This window comes from Mustela lutreola, chromosome 9 (genome assembly GCF_030435805.1).
Source record: "Mustela lutreola isolate mMusLut2 chromosome 9, mMusLut2.pri, whole genome shotgun sequence".
Taxonomy (NCBI): Eukaryota; Metazoa; Chordata; class Mammalia; order Carnivora; family Mustelidae; genus Mustela; species Mustela lutreola.
The window spans coordinates 31,792,551-31,808,982 of NC_081298.1; the positions used below are offsets into that span (position 1 = coordinate 31,792,551).

Here is a 16,432-nt window from a genome sequence, read left to right on the forward strand (position 1 = left end):
GCAGGCAGAGGGAGAGGGAGAAGCCCAAGCTCTCTGCTGAACAAGGAGCCGAAAGCAGAGCTCAATCCCAGGACCCTGGGTCATGACCTGAGCTAAAGGCAGATAGATGCTTAACCAATTGAGCCACCCAGGCACGCCTGGCAAACCTGCACCCCCCGCCCCCAATGAACCTTTTTGTCCTCATCTGTAAATGGTCTGCCAGATCTCTAAAGGCTTTTCCAATGACAAAGCGCTAGGATTTTGTGACTTCTCTGGATGCCCTTGTAGCTTCTAGGGGACAAGTGATGAGAGAGAAGTCTTTGCCTTTTGTGATTGTATTTCACAAATCTGATTACTCAGAATTCATTGGTAAGTACTTTTTTTTTTGAGTAAAGTGATTGAAGTTTATTAAGTGAAGATATAGAAAAAGCTCTCAAGGGGCGCCTGGGTGGCTCAGTGGGTTAAAGTCTCTGCCTTCGGCTTGGGTCATGATCCCAGGGTCCTGGGATGGAGCCCAGCATCGGGCTTTCTGCTCAGCGGGGAGCCTTCTTCCCCGCCCCCTTCCCAACCCCCTCTGCCTGCTTCTCTGCCTACTTGTGATCTCTATCAAATGAATAAATAAAATCTTTAAAAAAAATAAATAAAAAGCTATCAAGAGTGAAAGGGGTCTCGACAGCATTGCCAGCAAGGGCCTTTAGGGTTGGTCTTTTATGGAAAGCTAACCAGGGAACTTCAATCCTTTAATATCTTGATAACATAACACCTTCAATGGCTTACTTCCTTTTTAGGGTCTGGTTATACTTTGTTGGTCACAGGTGATTACCATAAAGACACCCACCCCACAGGGCCCACCACAGATGCCTAGGGCAGGATGGTCTCCACTCCGCACACCTAGGGCAGGGTGGTTGATTTGTCCCTTTATCTCTGCTTTCCCCAGAAATTTTTGGGATTTCTGTGAGCCTGATCATGTGGCCCCCTGTCTCTCCCTACCTAGCCCAGCTTGGGTAAGTACTTTTTAATGTACTTTTTCAGCTCTTGATTATTCTAGTCAGTTTTCCTTGGTTGAATTGTTTCATTTACCATTTTGTTGGAGAATACTGGTGCTGGTTTAATCCTTGGAGCTTGAGTGAATGTACTCTCCTCAGCTGTGCCCATTACATACTGTGTGGCCTTGGAAAAATCCATCTGCCTTCCCTTCTGAACAATGAAGGGGTTATTTAGAGTTTTTCTTTTCTTAACTTGGACCCGAATGGAGCTCCAGGGGTATTCAGGGGTGAATACAATGATGACTAAAATTGTAAATTGTATGTTCTGCCCACCGCTCTCATGGTTGGAGCTGGTTTTCAAGGACACGGTCTTGAGAGAGCCATGTATTTGGTAGTCAGCAAAGTCTGTCTTGATTGAACACTGAAATGTGTCTGCTGAGAAAAGCTGTCCTCCAAAATGGAATGACCTTGGATGTTATTATTGCCTTGAGAGGAGGCACGTGTGCCATTATCGAAATAGAACTTTGTGTGTTCATACCTGATGAGTCTGCTGGTGTATCATCTTTATTAAATCACATGAGAACACAAGTGTACAGTCTGAGTGATCCAATCCCCAGCCCAGGGGACCTACTGAATGAGTGGTTCAGATCATGGGGCACTTGGTGGCACATTGTTACTTATTTTAGGAACCATTATGATAACCTGTGTTTTTTCTTGCACCTGCCTGTATTGTTGCTGGAGTATCCGCTTCCTGTGCAGCCAGATCACTGTGCCGAATGAACCCCCTCCATGCTAATGAAACCCCTCTCTGACCCTCAGGGCACCATGGAACCGGGGAGCATCTGAGTTTGTAAGAGCCTGTCGCCAGGGGTATAGTTTTGGAGGACTCATGGAGGGGTTCACCCTGGGAACCTGGAGAATTGGAGGCTCTTTGTTCCTGCCCCTATCCTGGAACGTATGTCTTGCTCACAGGGGGATCCATTTTCCAGGGCGCAACTTTTTTTTTCTTTTCTTTTTAAGATTTTGGTTTGAGAGGAAGAGAGCGCATGCGCGCGCCCAGACACACGCAGGAGTCCGGTGAGAGCTAGAGGGAAAAGCAGATTCTTTTCGGAGCAGAAAGCCCCTGATGGGACTGGATTCCAGGCCCCTGGGATCAAGACCTGAGCTGAAGACAGACGCCTAGTGACTGAGTCACCCAGGTGCCCCCCGGGCCACAGCTTTGAGAGCAATGCGCTGTTGAGGACATCAGGACCACGTCTGTGACTGAACCAAGGTAAGACTTCTGTATAAATTTCCAAGATTCTGGTAGCTAGTGCGGGTTATCTACTCTTCTTGGGGCTGCCTAACCAAGCCCGACAAGGTTCCTTTCTCTTCTAACCTGCGGCTTCCTGATCTGGAGGGTCTGCCAGTCTCCCTGCCCTGGTTTGAGGGCCAGTTCCAGATTTCCCTCCAAGGGGCTGCTGAGGTAGTGAACTAACACTAGATATGGATGGGACACAGATCTTTTCTGCAGTAGTCTCAAAGTTATGTTCACAGTCATTAAAGGCAGATTATGACGCATTTAAATAGCATGTAAGACTATAAGCTAGAGGCATTTAATTTTTTCTTTTTTTTAAAGAATTTATTTATTTGGCAGACAGAGATCACAAGTAGGCAGAGAGGCAGGAAGCAGGCTCCCTGCCCAGCAGAGAGCCCAATGTGGGGCTCAATCCCAGGACCCTGGGATCATGACCTGAGCCGAAGGCAGAGGCTTAACCCACTGAGCCACCCAGGCGCCCCGGCTTTGAAGTGTTTTAGCCTCCCTCTCCTACCCCAGTCTGTAGAGGTAGTATGGCTTTCATGAAAGGTAAGGCTGCCTTCCATCTTCCTTGTCTTTCAGGCATTACTGTTGGTGAGGTTCTAAAAAGTCAGAAAGAAAGCCAGGAAAAGCAGAAAAAAAAAGACCCGGAAAGACATGACCCTGAATATGTGATCAATTTAAATAAGCTTCTCCTGAAGTTGATTGTATTCACATCACTTTGGCATTGTGTAATGAAGCAATGCATTCTCTTTGGTCTTCTAAATCACTGCTATTCAAAGTGTAATTCCCGGACTAACAGCATCAGAGTCACCTGGGAAGGCCTTAGAGATGCAGAGTTTGAGGCCCCATCCTAAATCTTCTGAATCCTAATTTTTACTTAAAGATTTTATTTATTTATTTGACAGAGAGAGATCACAAGTAGACAGAGAGGCAGGCAGAGAGAGTGGGGGAAGCTGAGATCATGACCTGAGCTGAAGGCAGAGACTTAACCCACTGAGCCACCCAGGCACCCCATGAATCCTAATTTTTTTTTTAATCCTAATTTTTTATTTAAACAAGATGCATAGAGGACTTGTGGGCTCATTAAACTAAGGAATCAGGTCATTTGATTTATCGAAATTGTGAGCAGAGTTGTTTATAGAATTCCTTATTCTCCTTCTAAATCCATGGGATCTGTCTATAAAGATGATTCCCTCTTAATTTCTGATACTGATAACTAGTCTTTGGTTTGTTGATTTTCTTTTCTATTTTCCTGTTTTCAGTTTTGTTGATTTTTGCTCCAATTTTTAAAATTATTTCTTTGTTTTTATTTGCTTTAATTTTAATCGGCTCTTCTTTTTCTAGTTTTTAAGGTGGAAACTTAGGCTATTTGTATTAGATTGGTCAGCTTTTCTACAATGTGCATTTAATGCTGTAAATTTCCTTCTAAGCTCTGCTTTAGCTGCAGCAACAAATTTTGAGAAATTGCAGTTTAATTTTCAGTTGATCGTATTCGAAAAACGTCTCTTGAGACGAACGACTGATTTGGCTCATGAGTTATTTAGAAGTATGTTGTTTAATTTTCAAATAGGTAGGGGATTTTCTGGCTCTCTTTCTGTAATTGTTTTCTAATTTAATGCCAGTGTGGTATGAGATCCTATTTTGTCTGACTTTCTTTCTTTCTTTTTTTTTTTTTAATCTGTTAAGGTGTGTTTTTGGCCCAGAATGTTCCATGTGAGCTTGGGAAGAATGTGTACTTTGCTGTTGTTGGGCACAGTATTCTACAAATGTCAATTAGTCCAAGTTGTTTGGTAGTGTTATTTGGGTCATCTGTAGTCTTACTGACTTCCCACCTGCTTGATGTAACAGTTGTTGAGATATTGATGTCTCCAATTAAAACTTGGGATTTATTTCTTTCTCCTTCCAATTCTATCATTTTTTTAATAATTCTTTTTTTTTGGTAAAGATTTTATTTATTCACTTGAAAGAGAGAGAGATCACAAGTAGGCAGAGAGGCAAGCAGAGAGAGAGGGAAAAACAGGCTTCCCACTGAGTAGAGAAACCAACGTGGGGCTCTATCCCAGGACCCTGAGATCATGACCTGAGCCGAAAGCAGAGGCTTAATCCACTGAGCCATCCAGGTGCCCCAGTTCTATCAGTTTTGGCCTCGTGTGTTTTGATGCTCCTTTGGTGGGTACATACATATTCAGGATTGTTTTGTCTTCTTGGAGAATTGATTTTTTAAAAAATTTTATTTATTTATTTGATAGAGAAATCACAAGTAGGCAGAGAGGCAGGCAGAGAGAGGGGGAAGCAGGCTCCCTGCCAAGCAGAGAGCCTGATGCAGGGCTCTATCCCAGGACCCTGAAATCATGACCTGAGCTGAAGGCAGAGGCTTTATCCACTGAGCCACCCAGGTGCCCCAAGAATTGATTTCTTTATCACAGTGTAATATCCCTCTTTATCCTTGATACTCTTCCTTGTTTTAAATCCTGCATTGTTTGAAATTAATAAGGTGAGTCCAGCTTTCTTTTGATAGTGATAGTATGGTAGATTTTTCTCTAAGCCTTTACTATTTATATACTATCTGACTTTGTGTTTAAAGTGGGTTTCTTGTGGAAAACATAGAGTTGGCTTGTGTTTTTATACCACTCACAATAAAGTGATTGTTGTTTCATATCTATAATCTTTGTAATGTCTTCTATTAATTACATTTGGTTTTTGTTTCTTTTCCTGTCCTTTTGCCTTCTCTAGTTTTAGCTGAGCATTTTAGGTGATTCCATTTGATCTTTCTTAGCATATCTTTTATATTTCTAGTAGTTGCCCTGGAGTTTATGGTATATAGTTTTAGATAATTTAAGTACATTTTCAAATAGCATTATCCTGCTTCACAGGTATTGCAAGTACCTTAGAGTATTCCAATTTCATTCTCTATCTCTTGTGCCATTGCTGTCATTCATTTCTTTTATCTATAAGCTATAATTTCCAAATATGTTGTTACTATTATTGATTTAAATAAGCAGCTATATTTTAGATCAATTAAGAATGAAACAAATAAAATATTTTACTTTATTCCTTCTCCAACTCACTCTTTTTTTCTTTCTTTCTTTCTATCTATCTATCTATCTAGAGTATGACAGAGCAAACAGAGGGGAGGAGCAAAGGAAGAGGGACAGAGAATCTTAAGCAGGCTCCCCTCTCAGCAAGGAGCCCAGTGCAGGGCTCAGTCTCAGAACCTTGAGATCAGGATCTGACCTGAAATCAAGAGTTGGATGCTCAATCCACTGAGCCACCCAGGCGCCCCCTCTTTCTTTCTTTCTTTCTTTTTTTTTTTTTTTAAAGGGAGGAGATTCTTTTTTTTTTTTTTTTTGACAGGCAGAGATCACAAGTAGGTAGAGAGGCAGGCAGAGAGAGAGGAAGAAGCAGGCTCCCAGCCGAACAGAGAGCCCGATGTGGGGCTCCATCCCAGGACCCTGGGATCATGACCTGAGCCGAAGGCAGAGGCTTTAACCCAGTGAGCCACCCAGGCACCCCCACTCTTTCTTTCTTTATGCAATTTCTGACTGACATAATTTTTCCTTTGCCTGAAGACACATTTCTTGCAGGGAAGTTCTGACAAGAATACGTTTTCTCAGTTTTCTGTTTTCTTTCTTTCTTTTTTTTTTGGTATGAAAAAGTCTTCATTTCTCTTTGCTTAGAAGGATAGTTTTGCTGGATATAGAATTTTAGGTTGGTGTTCTTTTCCCCCAGACTTAAAGATTTCACTCTGTTCTTGAATGTCTGATTTCTGATGGGAAGTCTATAGTAATTCTTATCTGTATTCTTCTGTAGGTTAGGTTTTTTTTTCCCCTTCTGTCTTCATTCAAGATTTTCTTTTTGTCTTTGTTTTATTTTTCAGTTTGAAGATCATATACTATAACATAATAATACAGTTTTTATTTTCTGTTTATCTCATGTGGCATTCTCTGAGCTTCCTAGAGCTGTGGTTTTGTCTGTCATTAATTTGGATAGTTTGTGGCTGTTATAACTTCAGACATTTCTTCTGCTCCACTCTCTTTTTCTTCTCCTTCATACAGAGTTGGACGACCATTCCAATTATGTTTATGTTATACCTGTTGAAATTGTCCCATAGTCCTTGGATGTTTTGTCCTTTTTTTTTTTTTCCATTTTTTTCTCTTTGCATTTCAGTTTGAGAAGTTTTGATTGATCTATGTTCAATTCTTGTCCCAGTTGATACTTTTATGTTGTTGAGAGACATTCTTCATTTCTTTGACCATGTTTTTAATTTTTAGCATTTTCTTTTGACTTTTTCCTAAGAGTTTCCATCCCTCTGCTTACCTGACCCATCTTTGCATATTGTTTTCTTCTTCTTCTTCTTCTTCTTTTTTTAAGATTTTATTTATTTCTTTGACAGAGAGATCACAAGAAGGCAGAGAGAGAGGGGGAAGCAGGTTACCTGCTGAGCAGAGAGTATGCAGGGCTTGATCCCAGGACTATGAGATCATGACCTGAGCTGAAGGCAGAGGCTTAACCCACTGAGCCACTCAGGTGCCCCTCTTCTTCTTCTTCTTCTTCTTTTTTAAATTTAAAGCCCTTAAATTATCAATCATAGTTATTTAAAATTCCCTGCTTGGTAATTCCAGCATCTGTGTTTTATCTGAGTCTGGTTCTCATGATTTCTGTGTCTCTTTGGACTGTTTTTTCTTGTGTTTTGAATGCATTGTACTTTTTATTGAAAGCTGGACATGTATTGGGGAAGAGGAACTAAAGTAAAAAGATCTTTAGCATGAGATTTTATGTTAATTGGGTGAGGATTTGGACTGTATTTTATATTTGTTGTAGCTATGGTACCAGAGGCTTCAAATTCTTCTAGTGTTTTTATTCTGTCTTTTCTTTTGGCTTTGGAGCATGTCTACATTCATTCAGAAAGAGTCTGTGCCTTATGGCTCTTTGAGCTATAACCCACTGTTTTTATCCTGGAGCCTTACAGTGGAAGGTTATAGCAAGGAGAGTTTACTATCATCTGTTGGGAAGTCTCCATCTTTAGTGGGCCTGTGGCTTGTGGTCATGACCTCCACAAGTTCGAACTCCTCCAGTGGTATAGCTCTACCACCTACTATGTCCCCCGCCCCCTTCCAGGGCTGCAGCATTCTCAATCTGTTTCCTTGAAACCCTATCCCCTATTGACTATGTTTTTATCCCCTTTAGATGAGACAGGAGTAGGAGGGTCTGGAGTATGATGAAGAATTCTCAAGTACATTTCCCTAACATGACTCTTCCCCTTGCAGGAGCCACAAGGAGGTCCTGCCCAGATCTTTAGCCTGAGAACTTGGTGAGGTTCCTGGAGGGAAACTTTATGGCAGTGTGGGGGTCCCCCTTGATTTTAGCCCCAGCAGTTTCTTGCTCTTACACTGCTCCCCACTCATTCCCCAGGAATTCATCAAAACTCTCATTTAAATATTCCCACCAGTTTCTGCCTCCATTGGCATCTTCTTCAGTTAAGTCTCTCTCAGTTGCTGTATTTCTCTCAATGTGTCTGTCTCTTCTCCTTTTTTTTTTTTTTTTTTTAACGATTTTATTTGTTTAAGTAATCTCTACATCCAACATGGGGCTTGAACTTACAACCCTGAGATCAAGAATTGCGTGCTCCATTGACTGAGCCTGCCAGGCATCCCTGTATCTTCACATTTTGATGTGGTAGTTTGCCCCATGACTTCAGTTTCCTGATGAGTCTAAGCAAAGTATTGATTTTCTGTTTATCCAGCTTCATCTTATAAGAATGGGAGTGGTGTCTTCCAAGCTCTTTACATATTGGGGCTGAAATCAGAGCCATATGAAGGTGGGAGCAACACATCAGCTTAGACATTTAGGTCCTAGGACCCAGAGGGTGGTCGAATGCATACAGTGGAGCTGCGTCAGGAGATTAGGGTCTGGCTTGAGGGAGCTCTTACTGCTTCAGGGACCAGAGCTTCCTTATATGTTAAATGGGAACAATTCCACCTGCCTCAGAGTGCTGTGCGGTGACAAATGTGAGAGCTGAGAAGTGTTACAAGGTCCTTCTGTCAGTGTTAAGACAGCCACACTCCACTTTCCTGGAACCTATGGCTCAAGCATGGCAGCAAGGAGACTCAGCTTTTTGGGGCATTTCTTTCTCTGAAGTCCTGTCTCTCCTGACTTCTTGTCATATCATCAGCCCCATGTTTATAAAACATCAGCCTGGTTTCTCTCAGGCTGCTTCTCTCTCTCTGTCTCTGTCACACACACGCACATGCATGCACATTCTAGCACTGGCAGGCCTCCAGCCATCAGGAACAGGGGAGTTGGCAGGAATCATTGGGAAAACACACTTGTTCTGGGATCTGGGCTCACCGGAATTTGCTCCCGCTGGACAAGCCCTGGCCCCAAGGCGATGCCAACATAAGGCAATGCCACAAGCCTTCCCTCTTTGCCTGACCTTTTCGTACTCCATGCCTGTGGGCCTTGGAGGAGATCAGCTGCAGGAGACTAGCTGACTTCCAGAGACAGCTCCTATGAGCCAGCTGCTAGGGAATTCTCTCAAATGGGGCCTTCCAAGGGATGGCCATGTTTCTTGATCCTAACGCAGAGAAATTAGAAACAGAAAGAGACATGGAAAGATATTCCATTTAAAATAAACGCCCTCTGTCTCTCCAGGCAGTTGAATAAAAGTTCTTTCATTTGGGCATATATATTTTTTTAAAGTCCAATTTAACAGTTTTCAAAAACAAAGTGGAATAGGTCAGAAACTTCGAGGAGAAAAAAAATAAAAACCAATGGAATTTTTTTTCTTTTTCTGCAAGTCCCTCCTGGTGAGGCTGCTGTTTGAGGCTCCAAACTTATGGAGTTTCTCACAATTCTGCTTGGACCATCTTTCCAAAAGCAATAGCCCCCAGGTGACCCAGTCACCCTCATCTCCTTTATTTTCTGCCTTTGTGTCATTATTCCATGTAAGCCACTTGAGGCAGAATAAGGGCAGTAGGAAACCTCAGCCAATGCCATTAAGGTGACCAGCAGACTCCCTTAGGGTCCAGGCAAGAATATGATATGGCCTCTTCATGTGGTTTGGGACTACATGTGGCCTCTTCAAGATGTTCTACTTTGGGGGGAGACTCTGGACCAGCTTTCTGGGAGGAGTTGGGATAAGAAAAAATCCTATGGATACTGATATGGTCCATCACCAGTTATGGGCTGCACCAGCTTACTTCTTCTCCCAAAGAAAACATCATGTGGGGGCAAATACGGCTTTCTTGCTGCCTCTGCTTTACACGCATGTCCTGAAAATTCTCACTAACATCTTTGTCCTTTTCACTCGCTTTGCCTTTCATGGAGATGAGTCGTCTTTATACATTTCCTTATGTGATTGTTTTTTTAGGGCTCTTCTCTCTTCTTCTGGGCTCCACTGAGGTCACTTATCATTACTGAATTCTTAGGGCCTAGCACAGTCTCTGGCACAGAATAAACTTAAGAATACTTGGTGGCATTGTTATTTTTCAATTTTTACTTTTTTATTTTATTTTCAATTTTTAACAATTTATTTTAAACTCAAGTATAATAAACATTGTTATATTAGTTTCAAGTGTACAATATAATGATTCAACATTTCTCTACCTCATGATAAGTATAATTTTACTCTCATTAATCTAGTTCACTCATCCCCCCCTCCCACATCTCCTCTGGTAACCACCAGTTTGTTTTCTGTATTTGAGTCTGTTTTTTACTTGTCTCTTTTTTCTTTGTTTACTTGTTTTGTTTCTTCAGTTCTACATATGAGTGAAATCATATGGTATTTGTCTTTCTCTGATTATTTCACTTAGCATTACACCCTGTAGGTCCTTCCATGTTGTTGCAAAGGGCAAGATTTCATTCTATTTTAAGGCAGAGTAGTTTTCTATTGCATGTACACACACACACTCTCTTACACCATATCTCTTTTCATTCATCTGTTGATGGACACTGGAGTTGCTTCCATAATTTGACTGTTGTAAATAACCTTGCAGTAAACATAGGGGTGCATGTATCTTTTCAAATTGTCATATTCTTTGGGTAAATACTCAGTAGTAATGTTACTGGGTCATATGGCAATTCTATTTTTATCTTTTTGAGGAACCTCCATTCTGTTTTTCATAGTGCTGCATTATCACCAATAGTGCACGAGGGTTCCCTTTTCTCCACATTCTTGCCAACAACTGCTTGATGTCATTCCTTTAACTTGATCATCACCACAGCCCTATGGATAAGATCTATCATACCCATTTGATGGAGAAAGAAACAGACTTTACACGACTCCCTCAAGTCCCCCAACTGGAAATCCAGATCTGAGTGGTTGATTCTCAAGCCCATGCCTTCAACCAACATACTCTAAATCCACCTGCTAGGTACAGGAGTGATAAAGAAAATGAACACACCATGCAATCTTATGAGAACTTAACAAGAAGAAAAAGAGGAAACATGTTTCTTTTTCTTCTTGTTAAGTTATCATAGGATTGCAGGCTTGAGAAGGAAGGCTAAAAAAATGTTTCAGGCAGGAACTCTCTGGAAGGCAATTTTGAATGCCAAGCACTGGCTCTGGAACATGTTTGGTTGGACCAGTCACATTAATGTTTATTTTGGCAAATCAGTCAGAAACTTTCTCCTCACCATCATTGGAATTTGGAAAAAAAATTCTATAAATGCATATAAAGTTTTGATAGTTTATTTCAATTGAATGACTTTTTTTGGTTAAAAATATGATATGAAGGAGCAACCTATTTCAAACTTGTTTGACATTGCAGTTGTTAAGAGGATCATTCACCAGCCAGAATGTCATATTTTACCTGGAAGCAGGGTAGGCACTACCATTTTTTCGAACATGCCTTTTATGCAAGGTTCTTTACACTGAGTCATATGATAGCATCTTTGAAGACAGGTTGTGTCTCTTCCCTTGCTTTACTGTCTCTTACAGTGTCCAATAAATGGCTGGGATTGGGCAGTCTAGGGTCTGTTCTGGGTTCTGCCTTTGTGAATCTCAGGCAAAGCCTATGATCTTCCTAGGATGTCATTTTGTCCTAGCTTAAATGAAGGGGGTGGGTTAGATGGGCCATTAAGGATTTTTCTGGGTTAAAAGTTCAATGAGTCCATGACTCCAGATGGGTGTTCTGGTCCCTCTTTTATAGCCCTCTCTCTTTAGGAATAATGGAAGCGCTGGAGAGGCCAAGCCGCTGTTCAGCCAACACCTGCACAGCCTGTCTGACAGGTGGGTCCTGAGAATAAGCAGTCTCTGGGTGGTGGCCAAGTGCTGAGCCTGCAGCCTGCAGCTGGCCTCCTTGGCTTCTGTTGACCCCTTGGCTGCCATGTCAGTCTTTGGAATTTCCAAGTCTCTGGCAGTCATTCAATAGTTTGCTTTTTCTCTTCCTGAGAGACAGTCAAGGGCGTTAGGGGGGCTTGTTACTTTGGGAAGTCTGCCACATTTACAAATGCCTTGTAACCCCTGATGACTGACAGATTTATTTGACAATTTTTGATAAGTGCGTTGTTTGCGATTCGCTGGCGGATGGAATTATTTGTAGTTTTGACTTGAAAGGCTGACCATCGGGGCAATGACTAAGTGAGTGTGCGTATTAAAAGGTCATTCGTCGTTGCCTAACATCCTGTCATATATCATCTTCTGATCTTTCTGTTTTTATTGTTTTCACCTCAAAAATAAAAAATCTGTTTTAAATGTGAGAGGTGGAAATTGGGAAACGACAGAACTATTTATGGTCCCCGTGAGCAGCCGGCCCATTTCAATGACAAACATTGTAAACATGTTGTGTTAAAATCCCAATCCTTTGCTCTTGATTTTAATTGCTTGGAATCCACTGTACTTGAGGCACCCTGGATTCTGTTTCCTGCTGAGATTCGGGAATGGTGACATCCTGACTTGGCCGATGGAGCATTGCTCTGCTGAGTCATGGTTCTCTCAACTCTGTCCAGGTCTCCAGGAACCGAAGAACGAGAATGTGGTCACTTTGCAGGTGTATGGAACTGTTCCCGGTGCTTCTTGCCAAATAAAGAGAATGACTACCAATGCTTTAAAGAAATGCAAAGCACTTTTTTCCTTTCCCACCAGGGCCACACCTCTGGTAACGTGCTGATTTAATGCCCCTAACTATTAAAGATGTGTTCTGTGACTTGTTGACTGGATGAGTGGCCCCTCGAGCTCTCAGCACTTTATGTGAAATTTTCTCATTCGAGCCTTACAATACCCTTTAGAGGTAATTGCTGTCATTCATCCCATTTTCAGGTGAGGACTGGTTTCATGAACTTGGCTGTACCCATTCACTAGTAAGTGGCAGAGACAAGATGTGAAGCCAGGGAGGTCTGATACCAGGGCCCATGCTCTTATTATCCATAATTCACTCTAAGTAAATGACTCTAGTTCTTGGCTGCTTGTGTCAACAAGCCACCTGGGAGATGTGTAAAACTGGCTGTAGTAGGAGAGGGAAAGGTGTGGCAGGGACCGAGAAAGGCAGAAAGGGAGCTCTCCAGAGCACATGCTTCCAAGTTCTAGAAAAAGAAACCAAATGGCCTTAAAAAAAAAAAAATCAGAAAGGGAAACTCACCAGTACATAGCATAATTTTTGCAAACAAAACATAACACTTTGGAGTTCAAAGACCCCAAAATAAGATGAATATCTTGTTTTTTTGTTTGTTTGTTTTGTTTTTTAAAAGATTTTATCTATTTACTTGACAGAGTATGCACAGCAGGAGGAAGGCCAGGCAGAGGGAGAGGGAAAAGTGGGCTCCCTGCCAAGCAGAGAGCCTGACACAGGGAGCCCAACCTGGGGCTGGACCCGAAGATCGTGATTTTAGCTGAATGCAGATGCTTAACCTACTGAGCCACCCAGGTGGAAATCAGGGCACAGACACAGACCAAAACTTTGAAAGACCATTGATATCAATGGCTGATTCTCTTCTTGAAAGATACGAACTATTGAAATACATTTTTAGGAGGAGTCAAGATGGCGGAGAAGTAGCAAGCTGAGACTGCTTCAGCTAGCCGGAGATCAGCTAGATAGCTTATCTAAAGATTGCAAACACCTGAAAATCCATCGGCAGATCGAAGAGAAGAAGAACAGCAATTCTGGAAACAGAAAAACAACCACTTTCTGAAAGGTAGGACCGGCGGAGAAGTGAATCCAAAGCGACGGGAAGATAGACCCCGGGGGGAGGGGCCGGCTCCCGGCAAGCGGCGGAGCAACCGCGCACAAAATCAGGACTTTTAAAAGTCTGTTCCGCTGAGGGACATCGCTCCAGAGGCTAAACCGGGGCGAAGCCCACGCGGGGTCAGCGTGGCCTCAGGTCCCGCAGGGTCACAGAAGGATCGGGGGTGTCTGAGTGTCGCAGAGCTTGCGGGTATTGGAACGGGAAAGCCGGCTACAGAGACAGAGCCGACAGTAAGCTCGCAGCTCCGTGTTACCTTGAACCGGTCGCAGGCTCGGTGAGCTCGGAGCGCGGCCGGAGGTCAGGCAGACGGGAGTAACTGGGCGCTGTTCTCTGAGGGCGCACTGAGGAGTGGGGCCCTGGGCTCTCGGCTCCTCTGGGCCAGAGACCAGGAGGCCGCCATTTGTATTCCCGTCCTCTGGAACTCTACGGAAAGCGCTCAGGGAACAAAAGCTCCTGAAAGCAAACCCGAGCGGATTACTCACCCCGGCCCCGGGTAAGGGCGGTGTAATTCCGCCTGGGGCAAAGACACTTGAGAATCACTACAACAGGCCCTTCCCCCAGAAGATCAACAAGAAATCCAGCCGAGACCAAGTTCACCTACCAAGGAGTGCGGTTTCAATACCAAGGAGAGCAGCAGAATTCCAGAGGAGGAGAAAGCCAAGCACGGAACTCATGGCTTTTTTCCTGTGATTTTTTTTAGTCTTGCAGTTAATTTAATTTTTTCTTTTTCATTTTTTTTTTTTTCTCGCCTTCGGGTAAAATTTTTTTTAACTGTTACCTTTTTCTTTTTTAACGATTTTTTACTAGTTTATCTAATATATATATATATATATTTTTTTACATTTTTCTTAGGTGTTTTCTTTCTTTAAAAATATTCTTTTCTTTTCTTTTTTCTTTCTTCCTTTTTGAACCTCTTTTTATCCCCTTTCTCCCCACTCACGATTTTGGATCTCTTCTAATTTGGTTAAAGCATATTTTCCTGGGGTTGTTGCCACCCTTTTAGTATTTTACTTGCCCCTTCATTTACTGTTATCTGGACAAAATGACAAGACGGAAAAATTCAACACAAAAAAAAGAACAAGAGGCAGTACCGAAGGCTAGGGACCTAATCAATACAGACATCGGTAATATGTCAGATCTAGAGTTCAGAATGACAATTCTCAAGGTTCTAGCCGGGCTCGAAAAAGGCATGGAAGATATGAGAGAAACCCTCTCGAGAGATATAAAAGCCCTTTCTGGAGAAATAAAAGAACTAAAATCTAACCAAGGTGAAATCAAAAAAGCTATTAATGAGGTGCAATCAAAAATGGAGGCTCTCACTGCTAGGATAAATGAGGCAGAAGAAAGAATTAGTGATATAGAAGACCAAATGACAGAGAATAAAGAAGCTGAGCAAAAGAGGGACAAACAGCTACTGGACCACGAGGGGAGAATTCGAGAGATAAGTGACACCATAAGACGAAACAACATTAGAATAATTGGGATTCCAGAAGAAGAAGAAAGTGAGAGGGGAGCAGAAGATATACTGGAGAGAATTATTGGGGAGAATTTCCCCAATATGGCAAAGGGAACGAGCATCAAAATTCAGGAGGTTCAGAGAATGCCCCTCAAAATCAATAAGAATAGGCCCACACCCCGTCACCTAATAGTAAAATTTACAAGTCTCAATGACAAAGAGAAAATCCTGAAAGCAGCCCGGGAAAAGAAGTCTGTAACATACAATGGTAAAAATATTAGATTGGCAGCTGACTTATCCACAGAGACCTGGCAGGCCAGAAAGAGCTGGCATGATATTTTCAGAGCACTAAACGAGAAAAACATGCAGCCAAGAATACTATATCCAGCTAGGCTATCATTGAAAATAGAAGGAGAGATTAAAAGCTTCCAGGACAAACAACAACTGAAAGAATTTGCAAATACCAAACCAGCTCTACAGGAAATATTGAAAGGGGTCCTCTAAGCAAAGAGAGAGCCTACAAGTGGTAGATCAGAAAGGAACAGAGACCTATACAGTAACAGTCACCTTACAGGCAATACATTGGCACTAAATTCATATCTCTCAATAGTTACCCTGAATGTGAATGGGCTAAATGCCCCTGTCAAAAGACACAGGGTATCAGAATGGATAAAAAAACAAAACCCATCTATATGTTGCCTCCAAGAAACACATTTTAAGCCCGAAGACACCTCCAGATTTAAAGTGAGGGGGTGGAAAAGAATTTACCATGCTAATGGACATCAGAAGAAAGCAGGAGTGGCAATCCTTATATCAGATCAATTAGATTTTAAGCCAAAGACTATAATAAGAGATGAGGAAGGACACTATATCATACTCAAAGGGTCTGTCCAACAAGAAGATTTAACAATTTTAAATATCTATGCCCCCAATGTGGGAGCAGCCAACTATATAAACCAATTAATAACAAAATCAAAGAAACACATCAACAATAATACAATAATAGTAGGGGACTTTAACACTCCCCTCACTGAAATGGACAGGTCATCCAAGCAAAAGATCAGCAAGGAAATAAAGGCCTTAAACGACACACTGGACCAGATGGACATCACAGATATATTCAGAATATTTCATCCCAAAGCAACAGAATACACATTCTTCTCTAGGGCACATGGAACATACTCCAGAATAGATCACATCCTCGGTCCTAAATCAGGACTCAACCGGTATCAAAAGATTGGGATCATTCCCTGCATATTTTCAGACCACAATGCTCTAAAGCTAGAACTCAACCACAAAAGGAAGTTTGGAAAGAACCCAAATACATGGAGACTAAACAGTATCCTTCTAAAGAATGAATGGGTCAACCGGGAAATTAAAGAAGAATTGAAAAAAATCATGGAAACAAATGATAATGAAAATACAACGGTTCAAAATCTGTGGGACACAACAAAGGCAGTCCTGAGAGGAAAATATATAGCGGTACAAGCCTTTCTCAAGAAACAAGAAAGGTCTCAGGTACACAACCTA

At 42.0% G+C, this 16,432-nt stretch overlaps 1 long non-coding RNA gene across 2 annotated transcripts in view; it reads left to right on the forward strand.

Annotated features, from left to right (window-relative positions):
- The window catches only part of LOC131807627 (uncharacterized), a 44,631-nt gene that overhangs the window by 12,212 nt on the left and 15,987 nt on the right, over positions 1-16,432 (forward strand). Inside the window, exons 1-2 of one of the 2 annotated variants that reach the window (XR_009344562.1) lie at positions 912-983; positions 1,986-2,238. This is a non-coding gene — a long non-coding RNA (uncharacterized LOC131807627). Of the gene's footprint in view, positions 1-911; positions 984-1,985; positions 2,239-16,432 lie in introns of those variants that run through there. The other variant, XR_009344561.1, reaches the window with a different exon arrangement.